General features: G+C 43.8%; 1 pseudogene; it reads right to left on the minus strand.

Moving 5' to 3' along the window:
- Window positions 1-20,754: 20,754 nt before the first annotated feature.
- On the minus strand, window positions 20,755-21,409 carry LOC129136655 (SUZ domain-containing protein 1-like; annotated as a pseudogene).
- Between the last annotated feature and the right edge of the window lie 813 nt (window positions 21,410-22,222).

Genomic DNA, 22,222 nt, shown 5'->3' on the forward strand with positions numbered 1-22,222 from the left:
TTTAAAGTACTTACTAGAGTATAAGTTCCACAAGGGCAGGATCTTGTCTGTTTCTGTTTACCTTCGTATCCCCAGTACTGGCACAATGCCTGGTTCTTAGTATGTGTTCAATAATTATCTGTTGAATAAACAATTAAGTGAGTGATTTAACTGGACACGAAAACAGGCATATCAGCTGGGTGCAATGGCTCACACCTGTAATCCCAGCACTTTGGGAAGCTAAAATGGGAAGGTCATTTGAGCCCAAAAGTTCAAGACCAGCCTGGGCAACATGGCAAAATCCTGTCTCTACAAAAAATACAAAAATCAACCAGGCATGGTGGCATGCACTTGTGGTCCCAGCTACTCAGGAGGTTGAGGTGGGAGGATCACCTGAGCCTGGGGAGGTCAAGGATGCAGTGAGCCATGATCGTGCCACTGCACTCCAGCCTGGCTGACACAGTAAGACCCCATCTCAAATAAAATAAAATGGGTATATCAGTATAGTGAAAAAATTAATCATCCATTTGGTCTTTTATTCACTATTCCACAGATTTTATTGAGCACTGATTATGTCAGGCACTCTTTTCTTTTTTTTAGAGTCTCGCTCTGTTACTCAGGCTGGAGTACAGTGGTGTGATCTCAACTCACTGCTACCTCCGCCTCCTGGGTTCAAGTGATTCTCCTGTCTCAGCCTCCCAAGTAGCTGGGATTACAGGTACCTACAACCACGCCCAGCTAATTTTTGTATTTTTAATAGAGATGGGGTTTCACCACGTTGGCCAGGCTGGTCTCAAACTCCTGACCTCAGAAGATCTGCCCGCCTTAGCCTCCCAAAGTGCTGGGATTACAGGCATGAGCCACTGCACCTGGCTGCCAGGCACTCTGAGATGCTAGGAATACAAAATTATTAGGCAAAGCAATCTAACCAAGGGGACTTTCCCAACTAATTAGACTCAAAGAAATAGTCTTTTATTCAGTCAGGAGCATGAGTCCTGCACACAGCACCCCGTATTATACTCTGAAAATTAGGAAGAAGTGGAAGATAGTGCCTTTCACCACAGAGCTTTCAATTTAGAGGCCAAAGAGCATGGCCAAATATTAAAAGGTTATGCAAGGACACAGATATGAACAAGGAAATATTAACGTACCACCAGCTGTACCAAAATGCTGCAGTTCTCTGAGTAATCAAGTGATCATTACTCATGGTATCTCAGTCAGATTTCAGACTAGCAAGATCAACCTTGCTAGTCTCTGTTTTAGGAACTCAGTTCTTTTCCTTCTAATGCCTCATCCCAGTTTGCAATTATATATTTATTTGCTTCTTGTATTTCTCCTTTACTATACTGCAAGCTCAAAAAAGGCACAGGTTATATATGTTTTAATCAGGCTATACTTTAAATGCCTTGCACTGTGCCAGTAAATATTCGTTAAATATATGAATTGCTGGGTATGATGGTGTGAGCCTGTGGTGCCAGCTACTTGAAAGGCTGAGGTAGGAGGATCGCTTCAGCCCAGGAGTTCAAGGTTGTAGTGCACTACAGTCATGCCTCGAATAGACTTTGCACTCCAACCTAGCCAACATAGCGAGACCCTATCTCTAAAAGTAAACGAATTAATTAATGAATTAAGGGTCACAGCCGAATTCATGCTTAAAATATTTTGATACTTGGCCAAGAGGATAGTGGCAGTAAATCAATAAACTGGTTGATGGTGAACTTCTTTTTTGTTGTTGTTGTGGGGTTTTTTTGTTTTTTATTTTTTGAGACAGGGTCTCTGACCCCCAGGTTGGAGTACAGTGGCACAATCACAGCTCATTGCAGTCTCAAGCCACCTTCCTGGGCTCCGGCAATCCTCCTGCCTCAGCCTCCCAAAGCACTGGGATTACAAGCATGAGCCATCCCGCCTAGCAATGATGTGTGTACTTGTGACATGATGCATAGGATTTACCTTTCCACACTCAGCTAAGTAACTGTTTCAATTTTGCTAGAAAAGTTCTGGTCTAGTTTGGTCTGGACTCTAGTTTACTTTTCTTTCTTTTTAACCTTACTTACTTTTTATTTTATTTTTATGTGTTTATTTTTTGAGACATAGTCTCGCTCTGTCACCCAGGCTGGAGTGCAGTGGCACGATCTCGGCTCACTGCAACCTCCACCTCCCAGGTTCAAGCGATTCTCCTGCCTGAGCCTCCCGAGTAGCTGGGACTACAGGCGCCTGCCACCACGCCCGGCTAATTTTTGTATTTTTAGTAGAGACGGGGTTTCACCATATTGGCCAGGCTGGTCTCGAACTCCTGACCTCGTGATCTGCCCACCTTGGGCTCCCAAAGTGCTGGGATTACAGGCGTGAGCCACCGCGCCTGGCCTAACCTTACTTACTTTTTAACTGTGGCAAAGACTCTAGTCTTCTTTTAAGAGTAACTACAATTTACTTTTTAAAATTATTAAATAATTTTCTATCATACTTTTATGTGCTGTGTTTTATGGATTATGTGTTTAATGTGCTGAATTTATGTTTTTAAATCACTTTTTAAGTTATCTGCATCACTTTTAAGCAAGGTGGTGAGAGATAAAAACCATGTCGCTTTACTTTTAAAGTGAATGACCGCCTCTAAGCTTGAAAACATCACAGTTAGACTGTGTCATTTTCTGGTCTTTAGGTGGAGCCACTGCTATTGCAGGTTTCCTAAACCTAAACCTATTTATAGAGAAATTCCTCTTCAGTCATTTTATAACCAAAGCCTCTTGTAAGTATTTAACATTACATTTTAGCTCAGTGAATTTCACTATATAGGAAAGATCCTGAGAGAACTAACAATATAAAATATGTAGCCAATTCATACATATTTTAACATTCAGAAATGCTACTTATTAGAATTTGAATTTATTTCTCAGACTTTTCTGAGAGGTTAGAAGGGCCCTGTTGTGTTTAACCCAAAGACCAGTTCAAAAACTAGGGAGGGAGCTGTTTAAGAGGAAGGAATGACTAACGTCTGAAGGTCAGAGGACTAAAATCCTGGTGATTGAACAAGTTGCAACACATGGGTTTTCCCTCTAAAAAAACAAAACAAGCCGGGCAAAAAAAAAAGAAAGAAAAAAACAAACAAAAAACATTCTGTGCTGGCCCCAGTAATTACTTGTACCCTTGCTCTTTCATTTCCTCTTCTAATGATAAAGGAAGCTGCAGTTGCTCAACTTGTGAACTGAAAACATGGGACAGCAATGACACAGGAAAATGGGCAAGTCCAGGCAAAAGCCCGTGCGGTGGCCGGAGTCCGGGCCTGCCTGCTTTCCCATCATTTTCCTTTCCCATGTTTGTTCTTTTCTTCTTTTCGCCTTGATTTCTTATCGTGTTCCTTTTTTTTTTTTTTTTTTTTTGAGATGGAGTTTCGCTCTGTCACCCAGACTGTAATTCAGTGGCACGATCTTGGCTCACTGTAAACTCCTCCTCCCAGGTTCAAGCAATTCTTCTGCCCCAGCCTCCCAAGTAGCTGGGATTACAGGCGGGTGTCACCATGCCTGGCTAATTTTTGTATTTTTAGTAGGCACGGGGTTTCACCATGTTGGCCAGGCTGGTCTCGAATTCCTGACCTCAAGTGATCCACCTGCCTCAGCTTCCCAAAGTGCTTGGATTACAGGTGTGAGCCATCACAACCGGCCTGTTACATTTTTTAAAAAAATATTTTCCACCACCCCTTTTTACTTGTATCCCACCTCTCCTTTAAGCCCACAAGTTAAAGCATTGATGAACACTTCTACTTCAACTCGGGAATATTAATACAAAAAAAAGACCCAGCACTCTCTGAAGTACAACACAAAGCAAATTCCTTTTACTACAAATTCCTTTTTCTACAGCTCTTTCCAATGGATTGAAATTGTTCTTAAATGAAATTTTTAAACATATAAAATTGGGAAACATTTTAATTTTCATAGAGACCTATAAATCCATGTTTTCCCAAATTTAGTCCTGTCGAGGGTATGGGAAAACAAGTACCCTCTTACATTCATCATGAGACCATAAATTGCATAGCCACAAAAATGCTCATGCCCTGTAACCCAGAAAATCCACTTTCAGGAGTTTATCCTAAGAAAGTAAAGATGTGCAAAAAGATTTTCTTTGTAGATGGGGTCTCACTGTCACCCTGGCTGGAGTGCAGTGGCAAGATCATAACTCATTGCAGCCTCAAACTTCCATGGTCAAGCCATCTTCCTACCTCAGCCTCCTGAGTAGCTGAGACTACAGGCTTATGACACCGAGTGTGCCTAAGTTTTTTATTTTTTTTTTTAATTTTTTTGTAAAGACAAGGTCTCTCTTTGTTGCCCAGGCTAGTCTTGAGCTCTTGGCCTCAAGTGATTCTCTGGCCTCAGCCACCTGAAGTACTGGGATTACAGGTGTAAGCCACCACATCCAGCCCTGCATAAAGATTTTTGTGCAGAGAAGTTTATCACAGCATTATTATTATCATTTTTAGAGACAGGGTCTTGCTCTGTTGCCCAGGCTGGAGTGCAGTGGTGCGAGTATAGCTCACTGCAACCTCCAACTCCTGGGCTAAAGCAATCCTCTTGCCTCAGTCTCCTAAGTAGGTGTGCACCATCACGCCGAGAAACAACATTATTGATAATAGCAAAAAAATGGGAAAGCAACTAAATGTCCAACAGTTCTTGGTCCACCCGTCCATGTGACTCAACAGTCTTCTGGAAAGGCCTGGGATTTTTAACCTTATGCTTGCCACCTAAACCTCTGCTGGATGAGTTAGGCCCTAGAGATCAATAGACCTCTCTAGTTAATGATTACTAGTCTTCTCCCATTTCTAAGTACACACAGCTTGGTTTCCCCACCTTTATCAACATGCTGCTTAGAACATCTAGGACTATTTTCAATTGCAACTCCTTCCACCTTCCACTGTAAGAACTATAGTTTTTGGGCTGGGCGCGGTGGCTAACGCCTGTAATCCCAACACTCTGGGAGGCTGAAGCGGGTGGATCACCTGAAGTCAAGAGTTTGAGACCAGCCTGATCAATATGGTGCAACCCCCGTCTCTACTAAAAATACAAAAAAAACCAAATTAGTCAGGTGCGGTGGCATGTGCCTGGGTGACTGTCTCAAAAAAAAAAAGGAACTATAGTTTTTTTGTTTTGTTTTTTGAAACAAGGTCTTGCTCTGTCACCGAGGCTGGAGTGCAGTGGCACCATCACGGCTCACTGCAACTTTGAACTCCCTGGCTCAAGTGATCCTCCTACTTCAGCCTCCTGAGTAGCTGGGACAGTTTCTTTTAAAAATTATGATTTTTGGCTGGGCGCGGTGGCTCACACCTATAATCCTAGCACTTTGGGAGGCCGACGCGAGTGGATCATGAGGTCAGGAGATCGAGACCATCCTGGCTAACACGGTGAAAACCTGTCTCTACTAAAAATACAAAAAATTAGCCGGGCATGGTGGTGGGCACCTGTGGTCCCAGCTACTCGGGAGGCTGAGGCAGGAGAATGGCGTGAACCCAGGAGGTGGAGCTTGCAGTCAGCCAAGATTGCACCACTGCACTCCAGCCTGGGTGACAGAGCAATACTCTGTCTCAAAAAAATAATAATTAAAAAAATTTAAAAATTATGATTATCGTATTCCCCACGGCAGAGCATCCAAGTTAATAGGCACTTAGCAAGTTTTTATTGAATGAGTGAATAAATGAATGAGATGTTTACAATCTGCCTTTAATATAATTAGCTCTACTTCAAACTGTCGGCCTATAATCCCTCAGCAGAAACAAATCATTTACATAGTAATCCTATGGGGAAGAAAATGACTGTGATTCATAACATTTAAAATTTTAAACAAAACAACAGCAATGGTTTGGTCATCTATTCATTCAACAAATGTACTAAAAGTACTTTCTATGGACCAGATGCGAAAGCCCTGGAGATGGAATCATAGAATGAGAAATTAAGAAAACTGTATGGATTATGCCTATAATCCCAGCACTTTGGGAGGCCGAGGCGGGCGGATCACCTGAGGTCAGGAGTTCGAGACCAGCCTGACCAAAGTGGAAAAACCCCGTCTCTACTAAAAATACAAAACTAGCCAGGGGGGAGGGGGGTGGCGCGGTGGTGCATGCCTATAATCCTAGCTACTCAGGAGGCTGAGGCACAAGAATTGCTTGAACCCAGGAGGCAGAGGTTGCAGTGAGCCGAGATCACGCCATTGCACTCCAGCCTGGGCAACAAGAGCAAAATTCTGTCTCAAAAAGAAAAAAAGAAAAAAAAAACTGTATGGATTAAGATGTTTAAACAATTAAAGAGGCCAGGCATGCATGCCTGTAATCTCAGCACTTTGCGGGACTGAGGCAGGACTGCTTGAGCCCAAAAGTTTGAGACCAGGCTGGGCAACACAGGGAGATCCTGTCTCTACCAAAAATTTAAATATTAGCCAGGTGTGGTGGCACTTACCTACAGTCCTAGCTACTTGGGAGACTGATGAAGGAGGACTGCTTGAGCCCAGTAGGTCGAGGCTGCAGTGAGCTGTGATCGTGTCACTGCACTCCAGCCTGGGCAACACAGCAAGACTCTGTCTCAAAAAATTTTCTTAAAAAGACTGGGTGCAGTGGCTCACATCTGTAATCCCAGCATTTTGGGAAGCCAAGGTGGGTGGATCACCTGAGGAGTTCGAGACCACCCTGGCCAACATGGTGAAATCCACTAAAAACACAAAAATTAGCCAGGTGTGGTGGCAGGTGCCTGTAATACCAGCTACTCGGGAGGCTGAGGCAGGAGACTCACTTGAACCCAGGGGGTGGAGGTTGCAGTGAAACGAGATTGCGCCACTGCACTCCAGCCTGGGTGACAGACCGAGACGCCATCTTAATAATAATAATAATAATAATAATAATGTTAAAAAAAATTAAAGAGACTGATTTATACACTGGAATATCAGTTCCTTAATTTGGAAAGGTGGATCTACCTGAACAATGCATTTCCCCTCCATGAGCATCTCCTCCTTTGCATCAAGGTACCTGTGAAATTAGATGGGTTAGCAGGAAGTTTATTTATTTATTTATTTTTATTTTTTTTTGAGACAGTGTTTCACTCTTGTTGCCCAGGCTGGAGTGCAATGGTGCGATCTCGGCTCACTACAACCTCCACCTTCCAGTTTCAAGCGATTCTCCTGACTCAGCCTCCCAAGTAGCTGAGATTACAGGCACCCACGTAGCTGGGATTACAGGCACCTGCCACCACGCCCAGCTAATTTTTGTATTTTTAGTAGAGATGGGGTTTCACCATGTTGGCCAGGCTGGTCTCAAACTCCTGACCTCGTGATCTGCCCACCTCAGCCTCCCAAAGTGCTGGGATTACAGGCATGAGCCACTGCGCCCGGCCTGGTTAGCAGGAAGTTTTTTTTTTTTTTTTTTTTTTTTTTTTTTTTTTTTTTTTTTTGAGGCAGAGTCTCACTCTGTCGCCCAGGCTGGAGTGCAATGGCTTGGCTCACTGCAAGCTCCGCCTCCTGGGTTCACGCCATTCTCCTGCCTCAGCCTCCCAAGTAGCTGGGACTACAGGCGCCCGCCACTACGCCCGGCTAATTTTTCGTATTTTTAGTAGAGACGGGGTTTCACCGTGTTAATCAGGATGGTCTCGATCTCCTGACCTTGTGATCCGCCCGCCTCGGCCTCCCAAAGTGCTGGGATTACAGGCGTGAGCCACCGCGCCCAGCCAGCAGGAAGTTTTTAAGGGCCATATAATCAGAGGTAAGGGAGAAGACTAATTTAGGAAGCTATTTCTTTCCAGCTATGGAAAGGCCTAGAAATTTTTATGTATTTTTCCAGTGAATTGATTATTCCTATGCTAGACAATCATGATCAAATTCTTACTATTTAATTGCCCTACTCCCCGTTTTTTTGAGACAGGATCTGGCTCTCTCACCCAGGCTGGAATACAGTGGTGAGGTCATAGCTCATTGCAGCCTCGGCCTCCCAGGCTCAAGTGATCCTCCCATCTCAGCCTCCTGAGTAGCTGGGACCACACACATGCACCACCACGCCTGGCTAATTTTTTTTATTTTTGTAGGGATGGCGTCTCCCTATGTTGCCCAGGCTGATCGTGAACTCCTGGGCTCCAGCAATCCTTCCACCTCAGCCTACCAAAGTGCTGGGATGACAGGTGCAAGCCACCGCACCTGGCCTAATTCTCATTTTTATATATTAATACTTCTTGTATATAAATGTGCTATGGAGTGGGCTGCAGTGGCTCCTGCCTGGCCTCAGTTACTTGGGAGGTTGAGGTGGGAGGATCGCTTGAGCCCAGGAGTTTGAGACCTGCCTGGGCAACATAGTGAGACCCCATCTCTACATCCAAATAAAATAAAATAAAATAAAATAAAAAGGTAAAAAAAAAGAGAGAGAGACAGCGTGATAATTTTTGTACCAGGAATGAAAAGGGAGCCCAAAAATCTAAGCAGTGAGCAGGTGCTGAAATCAAGGGACTCACAGAGCAAGCCAGACAGGATTAGACTTTATTACTGGGGACTGGGCTTGAACCTCCGGGCTGCAACATCAGAGGCTAACAGAATGGAAAGTTAAAAGATGGACAAAAGACTTGGGGCTGGAAAGCAGCAGATGCGAGCAGAATTGACAGAACAGCACATGGCCAGGATATCCCTCCCCGCTAAAATACTAGGATACTGACTTAGAAAAGCAGAGGGTCAGGGAAATCTAAAAAAAAAAGACTGACATTTCTATTTAAGAGACATTGCCTAAATTGCTGATTAAATAAACAGATCCAACCAGATCTAAATAATATTGGACATTTAATTAGCTTTCCTATTACACTGCAGGTACAGCCTCAGGAATACTTATAGGCAAAATTAAAGTGCTACTTTTCTATCTGCCTCTCTGAGTTGGAGTGAGTTAAATGTGTAACCCCCACATTGTATATAATAATCTCTTACAATCTTGTTCATAGTGCCACCTATGGTCACGACCAATTAGAGCTGGTAAGGCAGCTGCACTGTTTGCTTCAGCCAATGAGGGTAAATGTACTATGTTGCTAAGACTCTCAGCCAATGAGTACTCTCCTGAGCTATCTTCAGCCAGGCATGCACTGCAAGATGGGTCATTTGTGCTTCTTTGGCTTAACTTTCTGCCATTGACTTTGGGTTCTAGGGAACAGATTGACCCCAAACATCTGACATAACCTATGTAAGTGACAGTGTTGGGTTAGAATAAAGAAACAAAGACTATCATGGCATTTTTTTAATAAAGCAATTGTTACAGTGACCTGTTTTGGAGACTGCCAGAGGTTAGGTGGCAGTTGCCTTCTAGATCTAGCCACAGGAGAAAAAATTAAAGAGCCATACGACTGTGAGGCAGATCCTCATCAGGGAGGAGGCACAGTGTCTTTTTAACCACTTTGAAGACCAACAGCCAAGACATCTTGAGCTAGTTGTGGTGGACAGAGTGTTCCAAACACCTCAGCCACCAGGAAAAGGGAGTGGCCAGGAAGAGGCTGCAGGCTCAAGGGCAGGGATTCTCCCACCCACCCAAGGAACCTACTGAGCATCGAACCACTCCAACTTGCCTTGGGAAGAGGACTTGAATGCTACCAAAGACTGCTCGACAGGCCTGCAAGGCAGGACTACTTTTGTGAGAATTTGAAGACCATGCCGACCTGTCATTTAAAGACACCCATCTCTGCCTGAGCTGTCAGATTTGCCAAGTTCTGGGTTGTCTCATAATTATTTACTCAGTACAAAATAATACCAGCCATGATCCTCAGTGGTAAGTAGCAGAAATCAACTGTATTTGTTTGCTAAGGCTGCACTAATAAAGTGCTGTAAACCATGTGGCTCAGAACAACAGAGTTTCTTATTTCCAGTTCTGGAGGCCAGGTCTGAAATTAAAATGTCGGCAGAGCCATGGTTGATCTGAAGCCTCTAGGGATGGATCTATTTCAGGTCGCTCTCCTAGCTTTTGGTATTTCCTTGGATTTGTGCAACATAACTCCAATCCCCACATACTGTTCTCCCACTGTGTGTGTCTCTGGATCCCAATTTCCCCCTTTTATATGGACAGCAGTCACACTAGATTAGGGGCCCACCCTGCTCCAGTATGACTTCATCTTAATTGCATCTGTAACAACCTAAATATGGTCACATTCTGAGATAGAGGGGTTAGGACTTCAACATAAGAATTTTGGGGTTCATGGTTCAACCCATAACACCGACCTTGTATGCTTCAGGGAGAAAATGTATTTAAATGATATTGGCTTAAAGAACCATTGGAAAGGCTGAAGTAGCAGCTTGGAAAATGAGCAGGTACAGGGGAGGCTGGGTGCAGCTGTTTCCTCAAATCATGCCCCAAAGCAGCCCAGTGAGGACATCCTGACCTCTGCAGGACCCAGGGCACCACAGCTTGGACTATTCCAGTATCTCTGACCTGCTATGCTGCGACTCCCAACTACCTTCGGGCACCCCACCCAAGAATGGAGCTACTAGATCTTGGCTTTTATACCACTAGTTCCCAATTTTAAGTCTAGGTAACAGCCTCTGTCCTAACCGCGAGGGAGGATAGGAAAGTAAGTACAGTCATGTGTCACTTAAAACAGGAATATGTTCTGAGAAATGTGTGCTTAGGTGATTTCATTGTTGTGTGAACATGATAGAGGTGTCCTTACACAAACTGAGATGGTAGAGCCTACACATTTGGAACATGTGGTGTAGCCTATTGTTCTAGGCTACTATCTGTACAGGATGTTACTGTACTGAATACTGTAGGCAACTGTAACACAATGGTAAGTATTTGTGTGTCTAAACATATCTAAACATAGAAAAGGTACAGCAAAAATGCAGTATAAGAGATAAATATGGCACACCTATATAATGCACTTACCATGACTGGAGCCTGCAGACTGGAAATTGCTCTCGGTGAGTCAGTGAGTGAGTGGTGAATCAATATGAAGGCCTAGGACATGACTGTATACTACTGTAGACTTTAGAAACACTGTACACTTAGGCTACACTAAATTTATTTAAAACATTTTTCTTTCTTCAATGATAAATTAGCCTTAGCTTACTGTAACTTTTTTTTTTTTTTTGAGACAGGGTCTGGCTCTGTTGCCCAGGCTGGATGGAGTGCAGTGGCGCTGTCTTGGCTCACTGCAAATCTCTGCCTCCTGGGCTCAAGCCAACCTCTCACCTCAGCCTCCTGAGTAGCTGGGATTACAGGCACACGCCACCACACCCAGCTAATTTTTGTATTTTTTGTAGAGATGGGGTTTTGCCGTATTGCCTAGGCTGGTCTTGATCTCCTAAACTCAAGCAATCTGCCTGCCTCCGCCTCCCAAAGTGCTAGGAATACAGGCGTTAGCCACCATGCCCGGCCAACTTTTTTACTTTATAAGCTTTAAAAATTTTTTAAAACTTTTTGTAATAACACTTAGCTTAAAACATGAACACACTGTACAGCTGTACAAAAATATTTTCTTTCTTTATATCCTTATTCTATAAGCTTTTTCTATTTATTTATTTATTTTTAAGACAGAGTCTTGCTCTATCGCCTAGGGCGGAGTGTATTGGCGTGATCTCCGTTCACTGCAACCTCCGCCTCCCGGGTTCAAGCAATTCTCCTGCCTCAGCCTCCCAAGTAGCTGGGATTACAGGTGTGTGCCACTACGCCCAGCTAATTTTTTTTAGTAGAGACGGGGTTTCGCCATGTTGGCCAGGCTGGTCTCGAACTCCTGACCTCGGTGATTCACCCACCTTGGACTCCCAACGTGCTTGGATTACAGGCGTGAGCCACCGCACCTGGCCTATTTTTTTTTCTTCTTAAACATTTTCGTTAAAAACTAAAACACAAATGTGCACCTAGGCCTATACAAGGTCACGATCACCAGTATCACTGTCTTCCATCTCCATGTCTGGTCCCACTGGTACGTCCTCATGGGCAATTCCACTCATGGAGTTGCCATCTCCTATTGATATCAAGGCCTTCTTCTGGAATACCTTTTTTTTTTTTTTTTTTTCAAATAAGTAGAAAGAGTACACTCTAAAAGAGCAACAAATAGTATAGTAAATACATACGCCGGTAACAGTGGCTTATTATCATTATCAAGTATGTGTACTGCACATAATTGTATTTTTTTTTTAGATGGAGTCTCGCTCTGTCGCCCAGGCTGGAGTGCAGTGGCGCGATTTCAGCTCACTGCAAGCTCCGCCTCCTGGGTTTACGCTATTCTCCTGCCTCAGCCTCCCAAGTAGCTGGGACTACAGGTGCCCGCCACCACGCCCAGCTAATTTTTTGTATTTTTAGTAAAGATGGGGTTTCACTGTGTTAGCCAGGATGGTCTTGATCTCCTGACCATCATGATCCCCCCACCTCGGTCTCCCAAAGTGCTGGGATTACAGGCGTAAGCCACCGCGCCCGGCTGTATGTGCTATTTTTTTATACAGCTGGCAGCGCAATAGTTTTGTTTACAGCAGCATCACCACAAATGTATGAGTAATGCCTTTCGTTACAGTATCAAGATAGCTACAATGGCAACAGGTGATAGGAATTTTCAGCTCCATTATAATCTTACGGGACCGCTGTCGTATGTGTGGTCTACATTGACTGAACTGTTGTTATGTGGTGCGTGACTGTATTTGGGCCATAAATATCTCTTCATATTGCTGGGAATAGGCCTCCATTAGGACTATAATCACCCACTCACTCTAGCTTATTAGAACACATCCCTATTATTATTATTATTTTGAGACAGAGTCTCACTCTGTCACCCAGGCTGGAGTTCAGTGGTGTGATTTCGGCTCACTGCCACCCCTGCCTCCTGGGTTCAAGCAATTCTCGTGCCTCAGTCACCCGAGTAGCTGGGATTACAGGCATAAGCCACTATGCCTGGCTGACATCCCTAATATTAAATAACACATAATAAGATTGAAAAGGACAACATAATTACAGATATAGTAGAGACATACATCAAAAGATCATATCTAAAAAATAGAAAGTTGTGATAAATAATTTTCTAGAAAAATATAAACAAAATTGACTTCAGGAGAAATAAATCTAAATAATAATAATAATTATTATTATAGTTATTATTGTTATTATTTTGAGACAGTCTCACTCTGTTGCCGAAGGTGGAGTGCAGTGGCACAATCTCTACTTACTGCAACCTCCACCTCCTGGGTTCAAGTGATTCTCATGCTTGTAATCTTGAGTAGCTGGGATTACGGACGCCCGCCACCACACCTGGCTAATTTTTGTATTTTTAGTAGAGATGGGGTTTCACCATGTTGGCCAGGCTGATCTTAAACTCCTGACCTCAGATGATCCGCCCGCCTTGGCCTCCCAAAGTGCTGGGATTACAGGTGTGAGGCACTGCGCCTGGCCCAGCAGCTAATTTTTTAAAAAAACTGTTCATAGAGACAGGGTTTCACCATGTTGGCCAGGCTGGTCTCAAACTCCTGACCTCAAGTGATCTGCTTGCCTCGGCCTCCCAAAGTGCTGGGATTACAGGTGTGAACCATCGTGCCCGGCCCTAAACAATAATTATTTTAAAAATTAAAAATGGTAGTCAAAAATCTCTAATACCAAGACATCTTCAAGCCTAGTTTCATCAAACCTGCAATGAACGGATAATTCTAGTTTTATACAAACTGTTTTGGAGAATAGAAAAAGCTACTCAACTCATTTTATAACACCATTAAAACCTTGATCTCAAAACTGGACAAGAGTATATAAGGAAAGAACAATATACACCAATCTCTAAAACCCACACAAAAAAGCCCTAATTTAAAAAGATCAATATAAAGGGTTCCTTATTGGAGTTTTACTGCAACCAGATGTGTTTTGGTGACTGTACCATGTAATACCCTTTTTCTTTGGGAAGCAGCCTCCCTCAATGACATCTAATCCGAATCCATAATCTTTCAGTTCTTTTAGTTAGTTAGTCAGTTTGTTTGTTTTTTTGAGATGGAGTTTCGCTCTTTCGCCCAGGCTGGAGTGCAGTGGCACGATCTTGGCTCACTGCAACCTCCGCCTCCCGGGTTCATGCAATTCTCCTGCCTCAGCCTCCCGAGTAGCTGGGATTACAGGCACCTGCCACCACGCCTGGCTAATTTTTGTATTTTTAGTAGAAACGGGGTTTCACCATGTTGGCCAGGCTGGTCTCGAACTCCTGACCTCAGATGATCCGCCCGCCTCGGCCTCTCAAAGTGCTGGGATTACTGGCGTGAGCCACCGCACTTGGCAGTTCTTTTTTTTTTTTTTTTTTCTTTGAGATGGAGTCTCGCTGTGTCGCCCAGGCTGAAGTGCAGTGGCGCGATCTGGGCTCACTGCAAGCTCCGCCTCCCGGGTTCATGCCATTCTCCTGCCTCAGCCTCCGGAGTAGCTGGGACTACAGGCGCCCACTACCACACCTGGCTAATTTTTTTGTATTTTTTTAGTAGAGACGGGGTTTCACCATGTTAGCCAAGATGGTCTCGATCTCCTGACCTCATGATCCACCCGCCTCAGCCTCCCAAAGTGCTGGGATGACAGGTATGAGCCACTGCGCCCGGCCAGTTCTTTTAGTTTTTAAAGCAGTCTCATTTCAGTTATTAATATTGACTTCTTCATTTTGAAACTTCAAATAATATTTGATTCAAAGCTTTCCTCCTCTTACCAGAGCAGGCTGGACCTGTGGCTCTGGTGACCTGGAATTGGAAATGGGGGTGTGGGATGTAGGGCATAGGTCTTCTTGTCACATCCCATTCTGTCTTCCCAATTATTACTTGTGGTACTCAGAATTCCAAGAATGACTCCCAGTGACCTTGCCTATGGATGATCCCCTCCCCTTTAAGTGTGGGAGGAACCTGTGAATATGAGGAGATATTACTCCCATCATTCTGTTACATTACATGGCAAAAGGGAGATGATCTGGGTTGGCCTCATCAAATCACATGAGCCTTTAAAGTCAGAGTTTTTTCTGGCTGATAGCAGGAGAGTAAGTCAGGTTCAAAGCACAAGGGTGATTCAACACCCTGTTGCTGGCTTGAAGATGGAGGGGAGTGTGTGGCAAGGAATGCAGGAAGCCTTCAGGAGCTGAGAGTGGTCCTCACTGCTAGCAAGAAAAAGGGGACTACCGTCCTACAACCACAAGGAACTGAATTTGGCGGACAATTTGAATAAGCTAGAAAGCAGGTTCTTCCCTAGATCCTTAAGAGCCCAAGCTGGCCCACACCTTGATTTAGGCTTTATGACACCTGGAGCAGAGGAACCAGGTGAGCCTACCTGGATTTCTGATATATGGACTGTGAGCTAATAATTTGTGTTTTTTTAAGCTACTACATTTATGGTAATTTGTTACACAGCCATAGAAAACCACACATGACTCCTGCCATCCCGATACCAGTTGGGGTGGCAAGGAGGAAGGAGAGGAAAATTACATTTCTTTACATAATTGTCCTTCAAAATTAGTTGCCCTTTTATTAGCAGGACATAACTGTGGTTCATTGTATGAACAACTTCAACTAGATGATGGGAAACATTTCTGTCCCTTTCTGTTGGTTGTCCCAGTTTCTCTGATTATTACCAATTGACCACCAGTTCTCTTCATCTGGCAGGTGTCCAGATGATATTTCTCCAGAAAGACTCGTGGCATGGTCCTGGTAGGAAGTTGAGCAGGGGTATATGAATGAAGCTCAACTTCTTTCTCCCTAGTCCAGCACATTCTACCAATAGATATTCTATGTCTTTTGCTTCCAGGGTTCTATTACCCAGGTAGTGGCCATTTTAGGAGTTACCAGCAGAACTGCTTATACTCCTTCCATCTTCTCCATGAACCACTTAATCTGGGGGAAACTCCAGCAACCTTTCCACCCCAAAGAGTGGGGATGCTGTTCAACTTCACTACTTTTCTTCTGCCAGCTGAGTGGCTCTGTAACTTTCAGACTAGATACGATCACAGATCTCAGATTTAGGTCAGCTGGGAGATTATAAACTCTTCGTTCCACCAAAAGATGACTTCTATTATTCCTGCTCCTTCCTTAAAACTCTTAAACGTGGCCGGGTGCAGTGGCACACGCCTATAATCCCAGCACTTTGGGAGGTTGAGGCGGGTGGATCACCTGAGGTCAGGAGTTCACGACCAGCCTGACTAACATGGTGAAACATGTCTCTACTAAATACAAAAAATTAGCTGGGTGTGGTGGCACATGCCTGTAATCTGAGCTACTTCAGATGCTGAGACAGGAGAATCACTTGTATCTGGGAGGCGGAGGTTGCAGTGAGCCGAGATCAAGCCATCGCACTCCAGCCTGGGCAATAAGAGCAAAACTCCGTCTCAAAAAGAAAAAAAACTCTCAATGGTAAAAGTTATCAAACCAGTTCAGCCTGTATTGCCCTTGTGGGAACCAGAGTCTCAGGCCAAGAATTGGGCCTTATTTGAACTTAGCTTTAGAGAATTGAGCATTCTTAACAGGGCAATATTCCTACTAAAATCTCTGAAATATTTGTTATCTTCTAAGAGCAGGAACTCAATTATGCTCCCATATCATTGTGTAATATTTTTCCTCTTAAAAATTCAGTTCATAAATGTCCAAAAAAAGAGATCTATTGTAACTAAGTAGAATTTTATCTGAGTAAAACAAGGAAGGTCAATATTGGAAATCTATCAATATACTCTCACCACATAGACAGATTAAAGGAGAAAAGCCACAGGGTCATTTCTAGATGCATAAAAAAGCAGTGTATAAAACTGAACACTGATTCATACTTTTTTATAACCTCAAAAAACCAGAAATAGAAGGAAACTTTTATGTAATAAAGAGCATCTACCTAAAATTTACAACAAGCATCACATTTTAAAAGCATTTTTACTAATGTCATGAATAAGATGAGGATGCCCACTATCATTGCTACTATTCCATTCTAATGGTTGTAAGAAAATGAAAAAGAGGTTTAAGGAAGAGACAAGTTAGTGATTTTTGCAAATGATATTATTAACATAGAAAATCCAAGAGCATCTACTGAAAAACTAATAGTACTGTATAACAAAACAAAATACAGCCTGTAATCCCAGCACTTTGGGAGGCCAAGGTGGGTGGATCACGAGGTCAGGAGTTCGAGACCAGCCTGGCCAACATGGCGAAACCCCATCTCTAGTAAAAATATAAAAATTAGCCAGGTGTGGTGGCACGCACCTGTAGTGCCAGATACTCAGGAGGCTAAGGCAGAAGAATCCTTTGAACCAGGGAGGCAGACATTGCAGTGAGCTGAGATTGTGCCACTGCACTCCCGTCTGGGTGACAGAGTGAGACTCCGTCTCAAAAAAAAACCAAAAACCAAAAAACAAAAACAGAAAGAACAAAAAAGCAGTATTGCTGGCTGGCTATAAGATCAAAACACAAAAATGAGTAATTGTTTCATATGTTAGCAATAACCAAATAGAAAATAAAATGTTACGGCTGGGCATGGTGGCTCACGCCTGTAATCCCAGCACTTTGGGAGGCCGAGGTGGGCGGATCACGAGGTCAGAAGATCGAGACCATCCTGGCTAACACAGTGAAACCTTGTCTCTACTAAAAACACACAAAAAAAGCCGGGCGTGGTGGCAGGCGCCTGTAGTCCCAGCTACTCCGGAGGCTGAGGCAGGAGAATGGCATGAACCCGGGAGGCGGAGCTTACAGAGAGCCAAGATCGCACCACTGCACTCCAGCCTGGGTGACAGAGCGAAACTCCACCTCAAAAAAAAAGAAAAGAAAATTTTAAAAGGTGTAATTTAAAAACAGCAATAAAACTTATAAAGCACTTCAGAAAAAAGCCAGCCAAACATACAACAGCTTTAAGGAGGAAACAATAAAGCATTATTAAAGGATGTTAAGAGAGACCTAAAAATGGAGTGATATATCATGTTCTTATCTGGGAAGAATTCATACTGAAAATAAGTCAAATTAGTCTAACAATCCAATGCAACGAAAAGCAAAATCCCAAGAGGATTCTTTTTGTGAATTAGACAAACTGGTTCTAAAAGTTAACATCCAGGAAGAGCCAAAACAATACTGAAAAAGATAAAGAGAGCTTTTCCTGTTACATATTGAAACTTACTCTAAGGTTTACTATTATGTTGCCCAGCAAGTCCTCTTATAGGTATGCAGCCTACTGTCTGTGTTGTTTATGGATTCATAAATTTACGGTGAATGTATAAAACACAGACTTAGTGGACAGGCATCAAATTGATCATTATCAAGGGAAGGGAGGGGAATGGGATAAAGAATAACAGTGAAATTTTAATTTTTTAAGCAATGTTTCATTAAAAAAATTTATTTAGGCCAGGCTCAGTGGCTCACACCTGTAATCCTAGCATTTTGGGAGGCCAAGGCAGGTGGATTGCTTGAGGTCGGGAGTTTGAGACCAGCCTGGCCAACATGGTAAAACCCCATCTCTACTAAAAATACTAAAAATTAGCCAGGCATAGTGGTACGATCTTGGCTCACTGCACTCAGTGTGGACGACAGAGCAAGACTCTGTTTCAAAAATAAATAAATAAATAATGAAAAAAATATGTTTGATGCAAGAATGACAAATGTGAATTCTGGGTAGTGGTTTCTTTTTTTCTTTTTTTGTTCTGCAGAGCAGAAGAACTTGAGGCGGTGGTTTCTTTTGTTGAATATTAATTGTTCTGTGAATGTTTCTGTATGTTTCAGTCAAACAAAAAGTTGATTAATTTTCAAAGTAAAAACAAAAAGTCATTGTATTCACTACTTGCTGGGATTTTGCTTTTTATTTTTTACTTTATTTATTTATTTATTTTTTGAGATGGAGTCTCACTCTCACTCTGTCTCCCAGGCTGGAGCGCAGTGGCATGATCTCTGCCTCCCAGGTTTAAGCAATTCTCCTGCCTCAGCCTCTGGAGTAGCTGGGATTACAGGCGTGCACCACCATACCTGGCTAATTTTTTGTATTTTTAGTAGAGACAGGGTTTCACCATGCTGGCCAGGCTGGTCTTGAACTCCTGGCCTCAGGTGATCCACCCGCCTCACCCTCCCAAAGTGCTGGGATTACAGGTGTGAGCCACCATGCCCGGCCTATTTTTTACTTTTTTATTTTCCAGGACAGAGTCTTGCTCTGCTGCCCAGGCTCGAGTGCAGTGGTGCGATCTCGGCTCACTGCAACATCTGCCTCCCAGGTTCAAGAGATTCTGCTGCCTCAGCCTCCCGAGCAGCTGAGAGTACAGGCTTGCACCACCATGCCCGCCTAATTTTTGTATTTTTAGCAGGGACGGGGTTTTACATGCTGGTCTCAAACTCCTGACCTTCAGTGATCTGCCTGTCTTGGCCTCCCAAAGTACTGGGATTACAGGCGTGAGCCACTGCGTCCGGCCCGGATTTTGCTTTTTAAATAACACTATTCAGTTCCAGATGTTTGGAAAGACATAAGGAATTTGAACTACTTCTGTAATTTTAGATGGTCTCATAAATATTGTGAAACTCAGCATTCTAAACACGGTTTCTGAGCTAAATCTTGTTTAGTTTTCACCATGCTTTAAAGATTAGTTGTGGCCAGGCACAGTGGCTCACGCCTATAATCCCAGCATTTTGGGAGGGTGAGACGGGTGGATCACCTGAGGCCAGGAGTTCGAGACCAGCCTGGCCAACATGGTGAAATCCCGTCTCTACTAAAAATACAAAAATTAGCCGGGTATGGTGGCGCAAGCTTGTAATCCCAGCTACTCGGGAGGCTGAGGCAGGAGAATCACTTGAACCCGGGAGGTGGAGGCTGCAGTGAGCTGAGATTGTGCCACTGCACTCCAACCTGGGTGACAGAGTGAGACTCCGTCTCGAAAAAAAAAAAAAAAAAAAAGAAAGACAAAAGATTAGTTATGACTAATAAATACAAGTACGAAGTGGCCCTTGGGTCAAGATAAGTCTGTTGCAGACTTTTTTTTTTTCCCTTGAGACATGGTCTCACTCTGTCACATAGGCTGGAGTGCAGTGGCAGGATCACACCACAACCTATCCGGGCTCAAGCCATCCTCCCAGCTCTGGCTCCCAAGTAGCTAGGACTATAGGTGAGTGCCACCACGCCTCGCTAATTTTTTTTTGCAATTTGTAGAGACAGGGTTTCGCCATGTTGCTCAGGCTGGTCTCAAACTCTTGGCCTCAATAGATCCTCCAGCCTTGGCCTCCCACAGTGCTGGGATTACAGGTGTGAGCCTTGTTTGCAGAGTTTATGTCCCAAAGAATATAAAGACACTCAAAGTATCTCAACCTCTTGGAACACCTCTTGGGCATCAAGAACAACGCTACTAGAAATAAGCAGTTTGCCTCTAGAGAAACTTCAAGTAAGCACAACAAAGGGCAAAGTGACACAAGATAACTGTGGAATGCAAGCAAACAGCAGCAGCTGGTCTGTATTTTTTTAAATGGCAAAGTCACAAACAACAGCAACTGCTTTTAGAGTGAGCAGATAGTTTGCTTTCTTTTTTTTCAAATGGAACTCACTTTTTAAGTGATGACATGCAGTTGGGGGTGGGTAGGTGTGAGTTCATTTGTGTTTTGAAATCCCAAATTAATGAGCATGATAAACCGCTATTGCTGGCCCTGTCTGACTCTCTACTCTGAGTAATTGGTGGGTTCCCCCCAACCTTCTCCTAACCCTCACCCTTTCCCTTTCCATTGACTTGGGACAGTCCTTGTCAAAGTGCCAATCACAGTGGGAAGGAGGAGAAGGGGGGAGGTCACAGTGCATGGGATTCAAGGTCACAGTGGGCGGAGCAACGGGGATCACCAGGCAAGTAAGTCAAGTTCCCGCTGCTCAAGTCCAGCTGTCTGCCACGGTAGTGCAACCCTTGGCGGACGACCCAGGACGCGTTGACGTGGCAGTCGCGCCATCTCTTCTTGCCTGCATTTATCTGCGCTGTTTGAAGCCGTGTGACCCATCAGGACCCAGAGGCTGTCTGATCACATTATTGGGCTGTCTGCTGTCTTCGGGTTAGGAGATCCTGGTTGGCCCGAAGGGAAGAAGATCAGAGGAAGGCCTGTCGAGGATGGGTTTCTCCTGCTTCTCCTCGGGTTGGCGCTGCCCAGGATCCGCTTCCTGGCCTCGGTGTACTCGGCCTCCCACTGTGCCAGGGACTTGACTGGAAGGGCGGGCCTGCTAGCGGACTTGGGGCTGCTGACCACACCGTTGCTGGTGGGCCTCTTGAGGATGCGGACCTGTGGAGGGGGTCCCGGGGGAAAATTATCATCCTGAATCACAATGGGCACTTTGGGAGATTTGAATTTCCTGCTTTCTGTGTGATCTTCAGTTTTTTTTCCAGACGTCTATTTCCCCGCTGTCTGCCGTCTCCTCCCAGCTCTCAGCAACCTCCTCATATTCCATCTTACTCGCCACTTTCCAGATCGCTTGCTTTCTTATTTCCACATTTTCTCTGACTTTTGCAGTATTCAATATTATTACTTGATTCTGATTTTTCAGACATCACTATATGGTCCTTGGCTTTTTGGTCGTTCCTCTCATTCCTTTGCTGTTTCAAGCTCTGTTCCCAGCCTAAGCTTTTTACCACCGAATTCTGTTCTGTGACCCATCACTTAAAACTAACCCAACTTTTCATTCCCTCCAGACTTTTTTTGGTAAGCAGTATCATCATGCTTTAGGTGGACACTGAGTCATACTGCTGTGGTAGTGCTGGTACACGTAGTTTTGAATACCAGGTTCTTGAGTGAATCCTTTTTACTTCTCTCTCTCTCCCCCACCCCCGCTTCTCCCTTCTGCCTTCATTTCTGACCCTTCTTTTCTGGTTCCATTAGAAAAGGACTAATCTTATCAGTTCTGCCTTTTTTTTCCTGCTCTAATAATTTTGTCAAGAGAATTTTTTCAAAGCACAAGGCCAATGAGAAGGGGGAAAGTCGGTCCAGAAGGCAGCCGGCCCGACTATTCTGAGTTTGAATCTACTCTTGGTGGTCCTGTTAAAATACAGTTTGAAGCAAATCACTTGTTTTTATGCTTCTAATGTCTACTCTGTCGAAAGCCCAAATTTCCTTGCTTGGCATTTAAGGAGACTCCAAGTTCTTAAAACTTCTTCTTGACTTTCATGCAAGTCAAACGGATTTATTTATTGTATCTCAAACAGTCCTCTTATATTTTCCTTTCTGTATTTTTTGATAATTTTCTTGTGCCTGGAATATTCTCTGCTTTTATTTAAGTCTCACCATCTTTCAAGACACAAAATATGTGTGATCTCTGAGGCCTTTGTGAACTGCCTCCAGCATTTACTAAGCAATTAATTCT

This window comes from Pan troglodytes, chromosome 10 (genome assembly GCF_028858775.2).
Source record: "Pan troglodytes isolate AG18354 chromosome 10, NHGRI_mPanTro3-v2.0_pri, whole genome shotgun sequence".
Classification (NCBI taxonomy): Eukaryota; Metazoa; Chordata; class Mammalia; order Primates; family Hominidae; genus Pan; species Pan troglodytes.